Source organism: Heterocephalus glaber, unplaced genomic scaffold (genome assembly GCF_053883595.1).
Source record: "Heterocephalus glaber isolate CG9 unplaced genomic scaffold, H.glaber_assembly_v1.0 deba00001442, whole genome shotgun sequence".
Classification (NCBI taxonomy): Eukaryota; Metazoa; Chordata; class Mammalia; order Rodentia; family Bathyergidae; genus Heterocephalus; species Heterocephalus glaber.
In genome coordinates, this window is record NW_028258296.1 from 43,239,443 (window position 1) to 43,256,434 (window position 16,992).

General features: G+C 37.7%; 1 protein-coding gene across 1 annotated transcript in view; it reads right to left on the reverse strand.

Annotated features, from left to right (window-relative positions):
- Positions 1-16,992, reverse strand: part of LOC110351032 (uncharacterized) — a 72,696-nt gene that overhangs the window by 10,562 nt on the left and 45,142 nt on the right. The window contains exons 4-6 of the mRNA XM_087212640.1: positions 8,681-8,747; positions 6,734-6,788; positions 893-1,049 (exon numbers count right to left, since the gene is read on the reverse strand). The gene's annotated coding sequence lies outside the window, so the exon portion shown is untranslated. The remainder of the gene's footprint in view (positions 1-892; positions 1,050-6,733; positions 6,789-8,680; positions 8,748-16,992) is intronic.

Genomic DNA, 16,992 nt, shown 5'->3' on the forward strand with positions numbered 1-16,992 from the left:
AAAAAACAACAAAAAACTGCAGCTTCAGAACATAAACTCAGCTTTTAAAAATTCCTCTAGGGTCCTCCTTCAACCCTATCCAGTGACCACAGCTTACATACCAGATTACTTGCAGTTGTAACTTTGCAAGAGGCAGTTTAAAGGAATGCAAGGGTAAAGATAAGTACTAAAACTTTTAAATCATTTTATTGAAAAAAGGAAGAGGGTTTGCTTCTGGAAAATAAGGCTAGGCAGTTGAGCAGAGAGCTGTTGGTTTTCAATAAAAACTCAAGTACTTTTTAATTTTTATGATATATATGATTACTTTGATAGAAATTAAAGAAGAAAATAAATTTTACAAAATAATAATTCTAAGTTTTCTCCAGTACACACAAAAATATCCAACAGAGTCCCCCCAGTATACCATACTATCACATATAATGAAAAAGGCCTGAAGACTATATTTCAGATCCCATTGGATAAATTTATTATGTAGTTTATTAAGTTTATTAGACATTTAGTAATTAAATTTTGGACGGGGTTTTGGGGGTGTTACATCAGACGACGGCCTTTAAAATTTTCAAGCCAGTAGTACCAATTGATCACCACGGTTAAAATGAGATAAATAACACTAAGAATTTGGTGTTAAGCACTTTAACTTGCAGTTATATATATGCATGGATTTTAAAACACTTCTCTATTAACCAAAATAGTCACTAGTTGAATGTCAAGGCCTCCTTTCCTTTTTATCTGTCACTGCTAGGGAATTAATCCAGTATTTTAGCATTTGATCTTATTGTCTCTCTCTGGATCACATGGGTTGGTTTTCCCTTTTTATGAGATTGCGAAAAGCAAGTATAACAGGCCAAACCAAACATCTGCCATGAAATGGCTGGAGACTTATTACACTTACCTAATTGTGTTGCTAGAGCAGGAAATTGTAGTTCTTAAGCCAAGTTGAAGCCCTAGTCCTGGTGGACTCTGTAGCCAGATATAGTATCAAGGTCTCATGGAGCCTTGGAGGACCCAGCCGCTCCTTGCTCTTCGTGGAGTGTTATCAAGAAAGAAAACTGGGAAGAAAGTTATGATGAGAGGACAGCAGATCTACAAAGAGTTCTCTGAGTCACTTTTATGGTTGCCCTTGTAGGCTCCCCTGAGGCCACCAGACTTGCTGAGCAAAAAGAGGGAGGGGCGGAAATTGGCAACTAAGCACTAGGCCACCACAGGGGAGGAGAGTGGACAGCAACCTGCACACAATGGCAGATAGAGAGAGACCTGGTTTCTCTTTGTCCTGCAACATTTTTTTTTTCCATTAAGTTCATTGGTAAATTTTAGGTATACAATACAGTTACATTCATCATTGGGATCTTGTACCTTTACATGATGTATCTTGGTTCTTATTTTTTCCCCATTCTCCTGCTCTCCCTTTACCCCCTCCACCCTTCCCTATTTACAAAGACTTTGTTGCCATTTTTTTCCTTTTCTCATATTTTTTCTTTTCCCTTCTTTCCTTTCCCCTACCCCTCCCACTTCCTTATTCCTTTAGACCTTTTCTGCCTATTTCACAATATCAATTATACATTTTGATCTTTATTTATACTTTTAGTTTTTCACACCAGAGAAACTATTCGGTATTTATACATGTGTGTCTTATTTATTTCACTTAAGAGTATGGTCTCAATGTGCATCCACTTAGCTATAAATGTCTCTAGTTTCTCATTCTTTATGACTGAGTAGTACTCCATTTTATTAAAAAACCCACATCTTTATCCAGTCTTCAGTTGATGGGCAATTGGGTTGCTTCTAAGTTTGAGCTATTACAAACTGTGCTGCTATAAATGTGGGTGCACATACATCACTGTGGTATGACTCTTTTAATTCTTTTGGGAAGATACCCAGTAGGGGAACAGCTCGGTCAAATGGGACCTCTAGTTCTAGTTCTTTGAGGTATCTCCATACTGACTTCCACAGTGGTTGCACCAGTCTGCACTCCCACCAGCAATAGAGAAGGGATCCTTTCTCCCCACAGCCCCGCCAGCATTTGTTATTGGTTGATTTCTTGATAGCAACCATTCTTTCTGGGGTGAGGTGGAATCTCAGCGGTTTTCATCTGCATCTCTCGAATGACCAGTGATGTTGAACATTTTTTCATGTATTTATTTGCTGCTTTTACATCTTTGTCTGAGAAATGTCTGGTCATTTCAGATGCCCATTTTTGAATTAGGTCTTTATATTTGGGGGGTCTGATTTTTTTGAGTTCTTTATAGATTCTAGATAGTAGACCTTTGTCTGAGGAACAGCTGGTAAAAATTTTTTCCCACATTGTAGGTTGTCTCTTAGTTCTGTTGGTGGTTTCCCTTGCAGTGCAGAAGATTTTTAATAAGATGAGATCCCAGTGTTGATTCTTTGTGCTAGTTCCTGTGCTACTGAGGATTTGTTTATAAAGATTTTTCCTATGCCAATGTCTTTGAGAGTTCTTCCCAACTTATCTTCCAGCAAGTTTAGTGTTTCTGTTTTAATATTTAGATCTTTATTCCACTTCAATTCTAGTTTAGTGCATTTTGAAAGATAGGGATCTAGTTTTAATCTTTGGCAAGTTGAAATCCAGTTTTTCCAACACTATTTATTAAAGAGACTCCTCCAGTGAGGATGGTTGGCTCCTTTGTCAAAGATGAGGTAGCTGAGTATGTCTGGAGTTGTTTCTGCATCTTCTAATCTATTCCACTGATCCTCGGGTCTGTTTCTTTGCCAGTACCATGCTGTTTTTATCACAGTGGCTTTGTAGTATAGTTTCAAATTGGTGATTACTATACCCCCTGCCATGTCTCTGTTGCCTAGAATTGTTTTTGCTCTTCTAGGTCTCTTCTGGTTCCAAATGAATTTTTGGATTGTTTTCTCTAGTTCTGTGAAATATACTGTTGGGATTTCAATTGGCATTGCATTGAATCTATATAGTAGTTTTGGAAGTATAGACCTGGTTTCTCTTGCCCTTGCATCTCCAGCACTGGAGTCAATAAAGGAGAATCATTGATGACAGCCAGACTATAGAGGGGAGTTGGAACTTGGGGAAGAGTAACTGATGATTTGAGAATCAGTGTTACAGCCTCTTTAGCCACATTTGAGCAACAAAGAGATTTAGAAGGAAGAGGTCTTAGGCCTAAATAAACCAACAAGAGAAAAAACTTAGAATACATATTTCCTTCTCTATCCTAGTTACTGATCTCCTTCTGTAACAATTCTAGTAGATCCTTGAATTTTAAAATACCCCTAGTACATATTTTTTCTTTGGTTTCAGAGTTAATATATAGATGTTTACATTCCAGTTAGGGCTGGCTGACCGACAAACTTCCTAGTGACCTTGAGTAACATCCATATTTTAGCATAAGCAGAAAGCAGCAGAAGAGCAAGTTAACCCTGGAGTTGCAGTTTAAGAACTATCCCAATGCACAAGAAATATTTTAAGCATGCTAATTAGGAAAAAATACCAATTCAAATTGAAATCCAAAAGTAAATTTATCAACCAGCCAAGCTGTGCTCCAATGGACTCTTGTTAACTCCTCAAAGGTTGCCAGGAAGACGTGTTCCCTCCTTTAGTATTCCCAGAGAGGAGATGATCCCAACTTTGTCATCTGTTATGACTCAGTGCATGTTACATACTGTTCAAAAGCCATTTTTTCCATCTGATAACCAGCTTTATAAATTGGCCGAATGGGACCTCAGAAACGAAAACCGTAGCCTTTGTCTAAAAGCACCAGTTTGTCTGACATCCAGGAGGGTGAGAGAGCAATTTGGCAGGTAGGGGAGGTGGAAGGAGAAGAATTTGAGCTACAGGAAAGAATGCAACTCAGAAGGGAGACAAAGGATTATAAATGAGAGCCCTGGAATGCAGAAGCAACCTTGGCAAGACATTCATGGTTGTAGGAAAAGATTATGTAACCAAGATATTTTATCCTTTTGTTGCACAAACATAAAACAGAGACCTAGCTGATGTGTGGGAATTCTCTTGAGCCTAGTGGAGTCTACGATGCTCTGTCCCATGACCAAGTTATCCTGTCATGGAAGTCTTCAAGTAGCAGATGCCCTACCAACATATAACTGTTTGACCCATGCCTGCAAGAGTGCAGCCGGACAATTAAAATGAGACAAGAAATGGGTCTTCTTGCTTCCTGGCTCACCAGGAAATGTTACCAGACAAAGGGCCCTTTGGGCTTCTTTCCAGGTTCTTGATGTCCTGAACAAAGAATTGGACAAGACACAGAAAAGGCAACAAAAGTGTACATTTATTGAAGGCATGAAAGAAGTATGCTAGGTGAGTGAGAGCAAGCTGTGAAAAGGCTCACAGTTGCCCCGAGAATAGGGGAAAGTGGACTTTTATTTCTGGTCAAGAGTCCACATCCCTCCTAGAGAGCTGTTCTGAGCATGTTTGATAGCTCATGCTGAGTCACATCCTCTATGTTAACTACAAATATTCCTACCCATAATTTACTCCATGAGATGCAACTCACATGGATGAGTGTATAATGAGTTTGTCCAAGGCCAAACACCTTGAGGTGTTTTGTGCCTTGCCTAAATTGGGGTAATAGTCATGGGCTGATATTTCAACTGCAGCTATTGTTTGGGAGTTAGACAGTTTGGTCCCTGGGGAGGTATTCTTTAGCCTATAATTAATAGAAAGGTTCACCTTGGCCCATGCTAACTACTATTTTACTATTAAAATAGAGACTCTTAAAAAGCATCATTAAGCAGAAGTCTCTGTGAAGCCTATATACAATTCCTGTCCTCCTCAATATCAATTCTATCTATCTATTTATTTATTTATTTAGGTGCCAGGGATCTAACTCAGGACCTGGCACTTGCGAGGCAGGTGCGGTGCCACTGAACTAAATCCCCAGCCCCCTCAATATCACTTCTATACAGATGTCCAAGCCAGAAACCTGGGAGCCATTCTTGTCCTTTATCTTTCATTCTCCACATCCACTCATTCCTTACACAGTCCCGGTGAGTATAATTCCAAAACGTATCATGAACGTTTCCCCATTCTCTGGTTAAAGGTAGTCCAACTCAGCACTATTTAACATTTGACCTGTAAATAGTAATTTGTAAAATAAAAATAGTAGCAAATGCCTTGTAATGCTTACTATGAGTCAGGCACTCTTCAAGTACTTTACATACTAGTATATTCATTCCTCTCAACAATTCTAAGGCATCCTAGTACATTACCACATTAAAATGAAGAAATGATGCACAGAGAAGTTAAGTGGCTTGCCCAAAGTCCTACAGCTAGGAAGTGGAGGAATCACTGATCAGCTCCACTGACTCTCTGCCTTCATCACTAGCATCTTCTAATCCTATTTCTGCAGAGCAGCCAGTGTGATTGTTTAAAATGGATAATTTTTATTCAGAACCACAAACTCTCTCAAGGGGATAAAAAGTAACTCTTTCCTTTCCAACCATCTGTTCAAACTAACTCCACAGGACAGGATCTAGGTGACTAGGACAAGTCCCTTGTCTTTAGGTACCTTCAGTTAACAAAAAGTCTTTGTTTTCACAAAATAGTCTCATTTCAATAGTAAAAATGTTCAATCCAGTGTATTGGTCCAAATTCTGAGCTTCATTACAGTTAGTGCTTTCTCCCCACCTCATACCCCAGCCTGCTAGGGATGGCAGCCCTTGCATTGGGGGTCAGGGCCTCTCTGCTGGCCCTCCTCCACTTCACTCACTCAGCTGACCTTTGGCCAGCAGGGGTGGTGGGGCCCATGAAGGAAGAGAGATAAGGAATAGGAATGTTCTTGTGTGACAAGCACAGACGTAATATAGCACTGGTATACTCTGGACAAGGCAGCTGACTCTTGCTCTGAGTCAGATATTTCTCTGTGTGTTCCTCTGACCACGGCTCCACTGAAGCAGCCAACCTTAATCTCAGCTGGACACTTACATACCCACTCCACTCCCAGCCACTCCTTCAGCTGCTAATCTGAGCACACACCTCCATCTTCTTTCTGCTAAGTAGCCCAGTGTGAGCAGAAGGCTTCCCAAGCATGACTCTTATTTTTTTGGTTTTTTGGTCTTTAATAGTACTGGGGATTGAACACAGAAAGCACAGAGCTTCATCCCCAGCTCTTTTTACTTTCTATTTTGAGACAAGATCTTGCTAAGTTGCCCAGGCTGGCCCTCAAACTAGCAATCCTCCTGCTTCAGCCTCCTGAGTGGCTAGAATTACACATGTGCACCACCACACCTGGCTAAGCATGATCCTTTTTAAATTACCCCCAGCTATATTTTCCTACCAAGGATTTCATAACCTTGAGCTGCCAGTGAAGGATTACAGTTACTTTCTATGCCAATACTAGTAAATAAGTTTCTAAGTAATAGAATTACTTGGTGACCCATGGAATCCAGAGGCTATCAGATCAACTCTCCATGTGGGAGGCTTTATTGAGAGCCTCTCTCACCAGGCATGAGGTGAAGTTAAAAACACCTGTTTTTAATCCCCATCTCCCAGTCTCCCCAGTCCTCCTGGGTCATAGGGAAGACTCATAACTGAAGATTCCTTCCATTGGAATTTTCTGTCTCAACTAATTCCTCACCTTTTTTGCTCTTCTTCATTGCACTTAACATTATTATATACTAGCTTTTTTGTTATTTGTATATTTAAAGCCTGTCTTGCCTACCAGAATGGAAGTTTTACAAGTGCAACAATTGCTTTATGAACCTCATTTAAGAAACCCTGATGTACAAGGTTTTTGTCACTTACCGATTGGGTAATCTTGTAAGAGTTGCTTAATTTCCCCATGCCTCAGTTCTTTCATCTGTAAAATGGAAAATAATACCATGTAAGCTATCTTGAGTGTGAGGTTTAGATAAATGAATACATGAAATATTTAGGCTAGTACAATCCTTCGTACATAATAAGTGCTTGATGAATGCTTGGTGATATTATTATTGTTATTATTACAGAAATCTAGATTTGGGGGATTTAAATTGAGGAAACAGAACAAAGGGTCATTTCTCATATTATGAATGAAATTTTAAAATCACAACAAATAAACATGTATTAGGATTTATAAAGCAAGCCTGGACAGCATGAAAGGTAGACAGTAGCAAAGAAACTTAGAATAAAAATCTTAGAAACCTCTGCCAATTAAAAATCAATCAAAAAGGACCAGGGATTTAGCTCAGAGGTTCTGCCACCTGCCTCACAAGGGCAAGGTCCCAAGTTTGATCCCTAGTACCAAAAAAAAAAATCAATCAAAAATAAAAATACAGGAATTCTGGAAATATAAAATAGCCACTCAAGTTTTATTAACAATCACAAAATCAGTTTATATGCAAGTTTTAGGAATAGATTTACAGTATAATTCAAAGCACATCAATATTCTTCAATAACCAAGTGTCACTCTAATCAGCAAAGGAGAGTCCTTTTCTACTGCCATCAACCCTTCTGTGTCACAGAAGCACTACCCCTGTTTTACTAACAGCTTCTATCCGGAGGCAGCAACGTCATTCTTGCTCTAGTCCAGGCTTATCACAGTGCAAGGCCAATAAAGTCAACCCAAACAGGGATTCTATAAATCAAGGTGCTTGATTAGCTAAGACATGTTTTAAAACATCAATTTTTCACTAAAAATAAAACCAAAAGTTGAAGCAAAATACTGAATAATTTTGATGAAGCTTGCTTTTAGGTCAGTCCTGCATTTACTCCTGATTTTTTTTTTGCGGGGGGGGGGGGTTGTTTGTTTGTTTGTTTTTGGTTTTTTGAGACAGGGTCTCACTGTGTAGCCCAGGCTGGCCTCAATCTTGGTGTGATCCTCCTGCCTCAGCCTCCCAAGTGCTGGGATCACAGGCGTGCACCACCACACCCAACATCTCTGATTCTTTTCCTACATTTCATGGAGAATATTTTTTCCTTTCGGTTTTTTACCATCCACATTATTATTATTTTTTTTTTTTTGGTAACAGGGATCGAACTCGGGTCCTTGCACTTGCACAGCAGGCAGCAAGACCACTGAGCTAAATCCCCAGCCCACCATCCACATTATTATTCTGGTGTTTTTCCTTCATATCAAAACTACCAGGATTCCGCTATCATCTTCTTTAGTCAAATTGACTTGCCAAGCATGTAGCATCTTCCTGTTCCCACACAGCAACCTTCCATCTATCTTCTTAGTATTTTGAAGCATGCCAAAGAAAGGAAATGATACTGAATATCTCAGCATGCCTTAAGTCTCTACTCTCCTCTCCTTCAAACAGACAAAATATAACTCTTAAGATTTAAAGAGAGTTAGAAGTTAGTAAAGTTAACTATGGTACTATAAATATGCTAAAAGACCCTAATTTCAGATTGAAAATACAGAACCTTAGATATGGGGTAAATTACTGTTTAAGATATTTATGGACTCACTTTCAATAACAGATCTTCCTTTCTTATCTGTTTAGTACTCTAATAAAACAATTGTTAAACCCTTAAAATTGTTTTATCTTAACCAATTTCAAACCTGAATATTCTGTCTTATAAAGGTTTTTAACAGAAATTCTGAGAACTGAGAAGTCCTTCAGTTTAAGTGCTCAAAGAGGGTGTGACCTAAAAGCTTAAATCAAGTCTTCCCATGGATGGGCACTTTTTTCTTGTTAAAGATTTTTTGTGCTATTTTAAGAATCTCCATTGCTAAAGATGTTGAGTGCACTAAGAAAATCTATATACCTCAGCCACTTGCCCAACCAGGAAGATCAGCTTAAGGTTACAAGAAGCATTTCTCCAACTCATCAGTCTGAAAACATAAATATACTTCAGTAACACAGGAAACAGCATTAAATACAAGTAATCTGGACACTCATACACTTATTATCATAAAAAATTCAAGATGTCTCCAGTGTCCTTCCCATTTTCATCATTGACATCGAGATACAGATTTATGAGAGGGGTGCATATATATTTTCTCCCAGAATGTCATATAAATATATTTCTTCTTTACAAGAGCACATTTTCTATATCAACCTGGATCTTTTTCTCTCCTGTATTCCTTAAACTTGCCTGAAGTATCCATCCTCTCTCTCATGGAGATTTTTAATATTGGATCTTTTTTTTTCAAAGTTTTTTTTAAATTTTATTTTATTGGTACATTTTAGGTATACAATATAATGACATTCATCATTGGAAATTTGCACCTTTACATAATCTCTCTTAGCTCTTATTTTTCCCCCTTCCTCTGCCCTCCCTATTTACAAAGATTTTGTTTCCATTTTTTTCACTTGTTCATATTAATTTCATTCCCTTCTTTCCTTTCCCCTACCCCTCCCACTTCCCCTTCCCCTTTGCCCCTTTTCTTCCTATTTCACATTATCTATTATACCTTTTAGTCCTTATTTACCCTTTCAGTTTCTCACACTAGAGAAATTATTTGGTATTTACACGTGTGTGTCCTATTTATTTCACTTAAAAGTATTGCCTCAATGTGCATCCATTTAGCTATAAATGTCTCTAATTTCCCATTTTTTATGGCTGAGTAGTACTCCATTTTCTGAGAAAAACCCACATTTTCTTTACCCAGTCTCCAGTTGATGGGCATTTGGGCTGCTTCCAAGTTTTAGCTATTACAAATTGTGCTGCTATGAACATGGGTGCACATATATCGCTGTGGTATCATTCTTTTTAATTCTTTGGAGAAGATACCCAGCAGGGGAATAGCTGAGTCAAATGGGACTTCCAGTCCTAGTTGTTTGAGGTATCTCCATACTGATTTCCACAGTAGTTGCACCAGTCTACACTTGGAGTCATTTTTTACTTCTTCCCCTCCTTCCATCACCATATGGAATAGGTTTCCAGGTTCCACTGAATCTAGTTTTACAATTTCCTCTCATAACTCTGCTCCTCTCTAGTCCCCCAGATGGTATACTACTTCAGAGGGATTACCTGCCATCCTGGGGTGATTAGCCTTATAAATTATCCCTGCATTTAGCCTCTTCCTATCCCAACATAACTTAAATACTCCTGTCAGATGAATTTTCTTAATGAACAACTATAATTTTTCATTACCTTTTCCAAATGCCTTACAAACTACAAGATAAAGTCTCAATTCTCCAGTCTGGCATTTAAAACCAAGATATTACCACAATCTATGTTCCCAATGTGACTTTCCTCTGCTTTTTTATAGCTTGTTTTTCTTTTAACTCAAATTTTTCTCCCTAACTTTCTGCTTTCCTGCCTCAGAAATGGCCTTTCCTTCCTTCTCTGCAATTATAGATCTTACACTTTCTTCAAGGTTCAATCCCACATCCTCCAAAGTTTTCTTTTTCTGTCTCATCTGGTGGTAACTGCTTCCTTCTTTGAAGTACTCTAAAGGGGTTATATAAAGGTCTCTTTCTCAATTTTCTTCTGTTTCTTATTTCCCCTACTCTCGTTTTCTTGAGAAGATCCAACTCTTATTTGTTTTTGTATTCTCTAATTTAATTGCACAGTAATATCCATATACCGGTCAACTACCCAAAGAATAGTTGAGGAATAAATATGTATATATTCAATATATAAGCAGCAACATCACACCAGTTTCATATAAAAGACTTGATCTAAATGGAAAAATATTGGACATGATACTGTAGCTAGACATTAGCAAAAAAGAAAAAAATTACATTGAAAAAGAATAAATGTTTATATTCAGGTAGCAATATAAAAGAATCTTTTGGCCAGGCATGGGGGTGCACAGCTGTAATCCCAGCACTCTGGGGGTCTAAAACAGGAAGATTACCAAATTCAAGTCTAGTGTGGGCAACTTAGTAACTTAGCAAGACCTTGTCTCAAAATAAAAAATAAAAAAATAAAAAGGGGGATGTGGCTCAGTGGTAGAGTGCCCCGAGTTTCAATCCCTGGTACCACAAAACAAGACAAACAGACAGACAAAAACCCAGAAGTTGTCTTAGATATATCTCCTCAATGTATTTTCTCTAGCATATTCAGTATATTCTATTGAAAAGAATGCAGGTAGTTTTTAATGGGCAAACATGCCTAATTCTTTCATTTCCACTTTATTATTAATATGAGGCAATGAATACTGATTTGGCTTTCATTTGTTCAGTATTTAAAACATCATTATTCTAAATATAGGCAAAGTGAACCTAGCACCTTGTAAGTCATTTCCTAAAAACAAAATCTGTATTTCACTATGAACTTTTGAGATCACCTTTAAGACATCATTAAATTAACTTTTTTATGTGTGCCTAGCAAAGTGCTTGGTACATAAAAAACTCACTAAGTATTGAATGAATGAGTCAATTGGCTGACCAAATGATCAATCAGTCAATCAACAAAATGAGAGTACTGATAGTATTTGTTAGCTACTATCTCTGGGTGATAATGCTATACTAAGAATTGGAGTAAATAAAGACCTGGACAGAGAATAGGTGCTCAGTAAATACTTGTGGAGCTTAATTTATATATGAGATTTGATAAAACAATATGGTGAATACTTAAATTTTTTAAAAACTTATTAAAGTAAGACACATTGCTATTAATCTCCCTTAAAATATTCTCCCTCACTTTGAACACACTCATCATTCTTGCCACTTTCTGAAGCAGTTCTGGAAATACTCTTTCATGAGTGTTGTTGCACTATTGTGTCTGCCTCAGTGTCCTGATTTGATTCAAAACATTTACCTTTCATGGTCATCATGATTTTGGGGAACAGCCAGAAGTCACACAGTGCCAAGACCAATGAATAAGGTGAATAAGGACATACAGTAGTGTTTTTTGGAGCCTGCTTTTTGATTGGGTGGCACTCAACAGCTGTGTTCACCATATTTGTATCATACTCCATAAAGACACTCACAAAAGAGGACTTCCAGAACAGCTTCAACAAGTGGCAAGAGTGATGGAATACGTGCATTTAATCCAAGGGACAGCGTTTTGGTGGAAATCAATGGCAATGTGTCTTTTACTGTAATAATTATTTTTTATTTAAACACCATATTTTTTAATCAGCCCTTGTACTTTTACATTGAGAGGAACTTTAGAGACAATATACCCTCTGGTTATGGCTCTATTCTTTATCAATACATAGTAGTTTTTGTATACATGTTAGTAAGAACTTATTTAGTTTTCCTCCATATCAATTCCTTGAGGGCAAAGGTACAGTGTAATAACCCTATCTTCACCTTGCCTGATGCTTGGGAGATGTAGGCACTCAAGAGCTTGCTGAGTGAGTGAGAGTAAGTGTAGACCTCTGAGGCCAATATGGTTGCCATTAGCCAAATGCAGTTATTTAAATTAATTAGAATCAAGAGAAATGTAAAATTCAGTTCCTTAGACACACCAGCTACATTTCAAGTGTTCAATCATCACATGTGGCTAGTGCCTATCATGTTGCACAGAGAGGAGAGCATTTCCATTATTGCAGAAAGTTCTACTCAACAGTACTGGACTCGACTAATTTCCTTGTTTGGCAGAACAGAACAAGCTGAGGTAAGTTGTTACTTGCTCCAAATAAAACCATCAGAAGCAGAACTGGGATTAAAACCAGGAACTCCTAAATCAATATTCATTGTTGTTAAATTATAGCTCTGATTTATTTTGAAATTCTAATTGTATACAACCTTAACTTAGAGCTCTCATGATAGTTTAAAAAACATGATCTCCTGAGGCCATACTCTTAAGTGAAATAAATAGGACACACATGTGTAAATACCAAATAGTTTCTCTGGTGTGAGAAACTGAAAGTGTAAATAAGGATCAAAATGTATAACAGATAGCCCAGGCTCCTAGGGCAGTGAAGCTTAGCTGGTCCCAGCACCCAGAAGGAAGCTCCCTGCCTCCATCCCAGGCTCCTAGGGCAGAAAGGGTGAGCCTGTCCCAGCACCTGGAAGGAAGCTCCCCCACCACCATCTCAGGCTCCTAGGGCAGTGAAGCTCAGCCACTCCCAGCACCCGCAAGGAAGCTCTCCCATCGCCATCCCAGGCACCTAGGGCAGAGAGGGTGAGCCGGTCCCAGCACCCGGAAGGAAGCTCCCTGCCTCCATCCCAAGCTCCTAGGGCAGAGAAGGTGAGGCATGTGGGCACCAGAATCACACCCCCCCCACCCCCGTGGAAATGAGAAGACACATAAGCAAGCCTCAGAAACAGACTTCTGGATCACCTACAGCAACCCCAAAGGGAAATGAGATGGAACACCCTGATATTCAACCACCGGACTCTCCGAACTGGCAACAAAAGAGGATCTGGGAAAAATGAAATCAGAAATAATTACTCAGATAACAGCAAAGATTTTGCTCATGGTGCAAGACATGATTAATAAATCTAGAGAGGACACAGATAAAAAAAAATAGAGGATCTGAGGAATATGATGGAATCCCAACATAGGAAAAAAATGGAATCCATAAAACAGATACAAACAGATTTCCAAGAGATTAAAAACTCCATCGAAAGTCTGCACAGCAGAATGAACCAATGTGAGAATAGAATTTCAGATATAGAAGATAAGATTGCAATTAGTGACCAGGAAAAGCAAAAATTGCTTTAAAATTGTAAGGGAACATGAGAAATCAATCCAGCAGCTGCTAGACAATGCAAAGAAGAATAGCGTAAGACTGATTGGAGTCAATGAAGAAACAGGAGAGAGTGCAGATGACATAAAAAAACTCTTCACAGAAGTGATGGCAGAAACCTTCCGAAGGAGGGGAAAAGAACTTGACATACAGATAAGTGAGGCATACAGGACTCCAACTAGCCTTAGTCAAAAAAAACCTACACATAGGCATATAGTAGTTAGGATTCCAGAAATCCAACAGAAGAATAAAATTCTACAAGCAGTGAAAGAAAAGAAACAAATCACATACAAAGGAAAGCCCATCAGAATCACAGCAGACTTCTCAATGCAAACCCTCAAGGCAAGAAGAGCTTGGAGTGATGTATTTCAAGCCCTAAAGGAAAACAGCCTCCAACCCAGATTGATGTACCCTGCAAAACTATCTTTCAAAATTGATGGAGAAATAAGATACTTTCATGATAAAGAGCACCTCAGGAACCTCATGAGTATCAAACTGGCAGTCCAAAAAATTTTAGACAATACCCTAGGAAAAGACAATGAGGATCACAACCCCAGGAAACCCAGCAGAATGAATCCATTGGGCATGACAAATTAAACGCAAAGGGGGAGAAGCCAACAAAAAGAAAAAGTCATGACAAGGCTTTTAAAACTTTTGACTTCATCTCCCTAATGAGTGTATAATTCAGTCTTATTATTGTACTGATTAGTATTTTTCTGATTCTAGAGTTGCACACCATTCCTTGTGCTATACTGGCTATTTATCATCTTCTTATGTCTACATTTTAATTGGGTTGTCTATTAATGAGCTCTAAGAATTCTTTATATATTCTGCTCATAGGTTATATGCATTGTAAATATGGTCTGTTTAAGGACTACTTTTCATTTTAATGATGTCATTTAAAGTTCTAAAGTTTGATGGACTCTCATTTATCCATTTTTTTCTTTTATACATCATGTCTTTTGTATACTAGGTAGTTCCCTGAATTCATAAATACTTTCCTTTATAATTTCTTCTTAAAGTTTTATACTTTTAGGCTTTTTTGTTTAGGTTCATAGATCCCTTCAAGTTATTTTCATGTATGGAAATAAAGGGTTGAGGTTAATTTTTTATATACGGATACCAGGTGTTCTAATGCCATTTGCTGAAAACACTATCTCTTCCTCGGCTCTTGAATTGAGTTTATATCCTATAAAATGCTAATGTTAAATAATCTTTCAAAACTCAGTGGACCATATATGTGTTGTTCTATTTCTAGATTCTCTGTTTTATTCCAATGATCTATATGTCTTTCCTTACACCAACAGTGCCTTGATTACTCTAGCTTTAGAAGAAGTCTTAAAATTAGGTACTAAACATCTTCCAACACTGTTTTTGTTTTGTTTTGTTTTAACTTTTCTAGGTCCTTTGTACTCCTACATAACTTTTAAATTTCAATATCCAATTCTTCATTTATAGCAAGTATACACAGACCTGAATTTTTATATATACCTTGTGTTTTCTAATCCTGCTAAATTCAAATACAAGTTCGAGGGGCTCCTAGAGATTTCTTAGTATTTTCTCTGTAGATGATCATTTCATCTACATATAAAGATTTTGCTTCTGCCTTGCCAATCCTATCCTAATTGTGTCATTTTATTGCCAGACTATTTTGGTGGGGCCTAGGTTTCAAAGTTTAATGGACAGATAAAGAGTAAGCATATCTGCCCTTGTTCCCCACTTTAAGGAGAAAGCGTTGTATCTTCTCCATTCATATAAGGCGTTCTCGCTGGAAGTATGGAGTACATGTCTATAATCTGTCGAGGAGGTTCTGTTCTACTTCTAGTCTCCTGATAGCTCTTACCATGAACAGCTGTGGAATTTAGTCCAATACTTTTTCTCCAACTAGTGACAGGATCATATAGCTTTTTCCTTTCCTCTATTAAAATGATGACTTTTGGGGGTGGATCTTCCAACGCTGAACCAACACTGCCATCCCTATAACAAAACCACTTTCTACATCCTGCCAGATCTGACTTCTAATTGTTTTGTTAAACAAATTTCTATGTTCATACTTTTTTCTTCTATTATCTTTATCCAATTTTAGGATTAGCACAATGTTGAGTTCCTAAAATGAGGGGAGAAGTGTTCCTTCTTTTTTCTGCTTTGTTTGATATAATTTATCAGTTAAAATGTCTATGAGCCTGCTGTTGTCATATAGGTAGGTTTTCAAGCTAGGGATATACTTTCTTTAATAGGTGCTATTCAGTTTTTATATTTTCTCCAGAGTTAGTTTCATTAATTTGTCTTCTAAGGTACTTCTTAGAAGTTGTAAAATTTATTTCAAAACAGATTTTTGTAATATGCTTTCTATATCCTTTTAAATTCTGTAAAATCTGTGGTAATGTCTCCTAGATCTTAATATTGTAATTTAAAAAATGTATAACTGATATTGTGTAACAGGAAGAAAAGGTCTAAAAGAGCAGGGGAATTGGGAGGGGTAGGGTAAGGTAAAAAAGGGAAAGGAAAAAATATGAGAAGAGGAAAAAATGGAAACAAGGTCTTTGCAAATAGGGAAGGGTGGAGGAGGTGAAGGGAATGCAAGGGAAGGGGAAAATAAATAAGAACCAAGAGACTCATGTAATGGTACAAGATCCCAGTAATGAATGTAACTGTATTTTATACCTAAAATGTATCAATAAAGTTAATGGGGAAAAATTTTTTTTAAAATGTAGTGATATCTAGTTCCATCTATGTTGTAGAAAAAAAATTTTTTTTCAGTCTTGCATCTCAAAGTCTTGTGTTTCAAAGTCTTGTGTCTTAAAATTTTATAGTCTTGAGTCTCAAAGGAGACTTTAGCCTCAGACTTTTGAGTAATCCTGAAAGTATCAAGACTGGGAACACTTGGAAATGGGCTAAATATATTTTGCATTATGAGGTAGGCACAAGTCTTTAGAATCCAGGGCAGAGTGCTAAGGATTTAATTTGTGTCCCTTAAATTCATGTGCTAAAGCCTTGATTGGCATATGTAAGTCATTTATGTCAGATTATTTGTCATAGCAACAGAAAGCCAAGTACTACAACATGCTTGCCATATATGATTCCCTGAGTTCAATCGCCAGCATGATGATGATGATGATGATGATGATGATGTTTGAAATCACATACAAAAAATTAAATGCTAATTTTTTACCTCACAGATCAACTTCCTGGTCAGTGTGATTAGGAAAGTTAGTGAGGGCTCTGCTGTAAATTGTTACTATTTGTGGATTAATAGAGGTGTTACCAACTTTCAAGATCATCCTTGACATCAACATCCAGCCATCAGATGAGAGAAGAGTGTAAGGATCATTGTGGGATTTTTGTTTTGTTTTGTTTATTGTTGTTGTTGTTGTTTTGGTACTGGGGATTGAACTCGGGTCCTTGCCCTTGTGGAGCAGGCAGCAGAACCACTGAGCTAAATCCCCAGCCCTAATGAAAAGATCTCACACAGGAGATTTTTGTG